This window comes from Corvus brachyrhynchos, unplaced genomic scaffold (genome assembly GCF_000691975.1).
Source record: "Corvus brachyrhynchos isolate BGI_N302 unplaced genomic scaffold, ASM69197v1 scaffold17, whole genome shotgun sequence".
NCBI lineage: Eukaryota > Metazoa > Chordata > Aves > Passeriformes > Corvidae > Corvus > Corvus brachyrhynchos.
The window spans coordinates 1,272,340-1,276,334 of record NW_008240046.1 but is presented as its reverse complement, the minus strand read 5'-3'; the positions used below and the strand labels follow the sequence as shown (position 1 = coordinate 1,276,334).

At 36.4% G+C, this 3,995-nt stretch overlaps 1 pseudogene; it reads right to left on the bottom strand.

The window, feature by feature from the left end:
- Nucleotides 1-2,653: 2,653 nt before the first annotated feature.
- Nucleotides 2,654-3,755, bottom strand: LOC108449119 (annotated as a pseudogene).
- Nucleotides 3,756-3,995: the final 240 nt, after the last annotated feature.

The following is a 3,995-nucleotide window of genomic DNA, read 5'->3' as shown; positions in this document are numbered from 1 at the left end:
ACAAAATAAGTTAAATAAATACAAAAATAAGACTAATAATGTCACTGTAATCTCAAATGGAAAAGGAATGTACGTAGACGTTACACTGGAGGAATCATTACATTCACTTTACAGATTACAAAGTTGCAATAAAAGGCTACAAGTCAAGAATTCAATTAAGAAAGTCTGAGTTCAGTTTCAGACAATTTTCTATTAGTAAATATTGCTTGATGATGTCATTTGCATGATATATAAATATAAGCAATATACAATATCATAGAAAAGTCTAAATAACTAACAGCAATTTTGCCTCTGCACGTAAGGAAATATTTCTCATTATAAAAATGAGGTGGTGTCTCTAATGATGGTTCCTACCTTAGGCACATAACATTAGTAACAAAGGTAACAAAGGGCCATTTACTAGTGCTTTAGGCTACAATCAAATGGTCCCTTTTTAAAAACATTCGAGCTACTTCCTGAAAACCAGTAATATTTCTAGCCTTCAGAGGCTGGTAACCTGTAAATATTCGAAACCCAAAAATTTAGTTTTGTGTAGTCTTAGCTTAGAAAATTTTCCCAATTATATCTTAAATATATGCCCTTTCATTTTATGTTTACTTTTCTTCCCACCCCTCAGTTTAAATACTGATGCCCTCTCAAGAGGAATGAATCCTACAGTAAGCATATCCTTGTTACAGTATGGGTGCTTTCATTTTATCTTCTTTTAACTATTCTTAGTGTCAAAGCTTCTTCAGATGATCTTTTTCTTCATTCATGTGTACTGTTGGTGTCATGTGGGATTATCTTTAGTCACAGATTTACAGATCCACTGAATATTCTGCATTGGAAGGGACCCACAAGGATGATACATTTCAATCAGCTAACAAGATTCTTCTTGCTGAAAAGTGAAACAATAATTTTGTTTAGCTTGGGGGCTACATCTTGATTGTCTTGAAACTATACCTTGTATATTTTGTTCTTCTTTTCCTCCCTGTCCCCTCCCTGCCCCATATCTTCAGAGCTACAAAGTACTGTGCAGCTTTTGTTGCGGGTTAGTCCATTTCCCTTTCCTTTGTTAGTTCTCTTCTGATTCCCAATATCCTTCCTAATTGTGACCATTTCTCTATTTTTGTCTGTGGATTGTTTTCTCCTAGATTAATTCCTCCTCATTTTATCTTGGTGCAAATTTCAGAAAGTATTTTTGCTATTCTCTTACTTTCTTTTTTCTTCAGCTAAAATAGTATTTAATTCCTTAAGCAGTGCTTTTCATTTTGCCATTTGGAAAATAAAGTCCTATTTTAAGCAGACTATAACTGTTTGGGTTATAGACTTACCTCACTTTGCTGCACCTGTTCCCTTGTATTTAGCTTACATTTATTGTAATAGAGAGTCTTTTGTTAGCCAAATATCTGTTAAAATTTTAAAAAAAGATAATTTCTCATGTCTCTCTCACTCTATTTTAGTGAACCTGTATTTAATTAAGCATAAATTCCACTGTTTGAGCCTGGGAGGGAGTCATGAACAGTGATGGGTGATGCTTGTGAACACTAGAGGACCTGAAAAACTGCATCATTAACAGCTTATACCTACAATCCCAACTGCACTCTCATAATATGCAAAATATGCTTGCGGTAGTATTCCAAGCAGCATGTATCCTCACAGTAGAATAAAATGTTCATATTTTTCTGCAATACTGACTCACACTATTTCTTGAATACAAAGAACTGTGAAAACAATTATAGTGCTTGTTTTCTGAATCTCTATTAAGTGTACAAAGAATTGAGTTTTCATCATCCTAAAAGGTTCAGGCACATTGACTTCTTTAGGTGCCATAGGGTTTAATGTCCCAAAACACACATTTTGTATGTAGCTTTTAGTCTGCTAAAATGCCTTCTCTCAGGGATTGAGGTACAAAATTCTAACACATGACTAGCATAACTTTTTTCATTACATTATAGATCGTGGGTTTGATATATCTTTCAGACTCCCTATTTTTTTTCCCTACTGCTGGGTCAATTAAGTCAAGGCTCTTGTTTTCTTATGCCATTATTATATGTAGTAATTTTAATTTGAAGCAGTTAATCTGTATCTGGTTCAAATTTACTGTTTTCTCTACCTAGCTTCATTTTGTCCAGACAGTATTTCCTGACCTTTTCCTAGTCTGAAATCTAAACCTTAAACTCTCTTCAAGGATTTGATGACATGGCTCTAAAAACTTGAGCTATTTTGGTAATACAGCTAGAAAGCAGAGATCAGACCTGGCAATTTTACTTAAGCTGTCTACCCAGATGCACCCAAAATATGGTTGACTAAATGAGGTGAAAAGAAATATCTGAGGAGAAAACAATCAGAGAACAAGTTGCTCATTTTCTTTGTGCTTTATGTATTCTTATTAAATTCAGGGGTAATTGCTCTTAGATTTGTAGGACTAATACTCCAAGGTGCAGAATAATCCCCTTGCCACACTCTACCAAGTGCCTTTTAAAAATCAATAACAACATTATGTAGTTCCCTTATCTTTATGCTCAAGTAATTTCTCAGTTAGTTGTCATAGAATAAACATCTGCTTAAATCTCCTTGGCACAAACCCCCACTTGTTATTCTGCCAGTTGATTCCTGATGTGTGGTTTGAGTCTACATTGTATCACTCTTAGGAATCATTTTGCCAGCATAACTTAACAGATGCACAGTATTTAATGTTGTGGGTTTTTGTTGGTTTTTTATTAATAGATATTTCACAAAGGCATAGAATAATAGAGTTCTCCAAGTTTCACCGGATCTGTCATGGACTTCTTGCTGTTAGTATATTCTGTCGTTACAGAGCACTGTCTTCTGGGATCTTTGTAACCAGACTATTATTTTTAAGAGGAATTAAATTGTATCTCCTATTCTATCTTTATAGATGTCTTCTGGGATTTATACTATTGCAGTTGAGAAAATATTTATATTTTATTCTAAAATATTTCTCACCTTGTAATCTTCTACTTCTCAGACTTTGTTCAACTGATCTTTTCTACAGCAATATCTACGTAAGTAAATTTCTTGCAGCCATTCTCTATTTACAGAATCTCAGAATCAATTAGGTTGGAAAAGACCTCTAAGATCAGCCTATGACCAAACACCACTATGTCAACTAGACCACAGTACTAAGTGTTATGTCTAGTCTTTCCCTGAACACCTCCAGGGATGGTGACTCCACCACCTCCCTGGAAAGTCCATTCCAATGTCTAACCACCCTTTCTGTGAAGAATTTCTTCCTAATGTCCAATCTAAACCTCCACTGGTGCAGCTTAAAGACTATATCTGTCTTCCTGTCACTTGTTACCTGTGAGAAAAGACCAACCCCCCCTGGGCTACATCCTCCTTTCAGGTATTTTTAGAGAGTGAGAAGGTCTCCCCTGAGCCTCCTTTTCTCCAGGCTAAGCAACCCCAGCTCCCTCAGCTGCTCCTCATAGGGCTTTTGCTCGAGACCCTTCACCACCTCCTTTGCCCTTCTCTGGACACACTCCAGCACCTCAATGTCCTTCCTGATGAGGGGCCCAGAACTGGACACAGGATTTGAGGTGTGGTGTCACCAGTGCCAAGTACAGGGGAAGAATCATTTCCCTGGCCCTGCTGGCCACACTATTCCTGACACAGGCCAGGATGCCACTGGTTTTCTTGGCCGCCTGGGCACACTGCTGGCTCATGTTCAGTTGGCTGTCAACCAGCATCTCTAGGTCCTTTTCTGCTGGATCACTTTCCAGCCACTTTTCCTCCAACCTGTATTCACCCATAGCGTTAAAGTCATAGTGTTAAGAAATTATTAAATTGAAGAATCAGATGTTTCCCTTAAAGACACAGAAAAATTAGTTTCTTTAATGTGTTTTATCTATGTTTTATAAAAAAATGTCTGCTTAGTGACAAGGAAATATAAGGACACTCTTCATGCACAAAATATTCTTAGAAAAAATCATTCTATTTTAGCTCACTATATATGTGCAATATATATGTAAACTTCAGTCTGTTGAAAATAA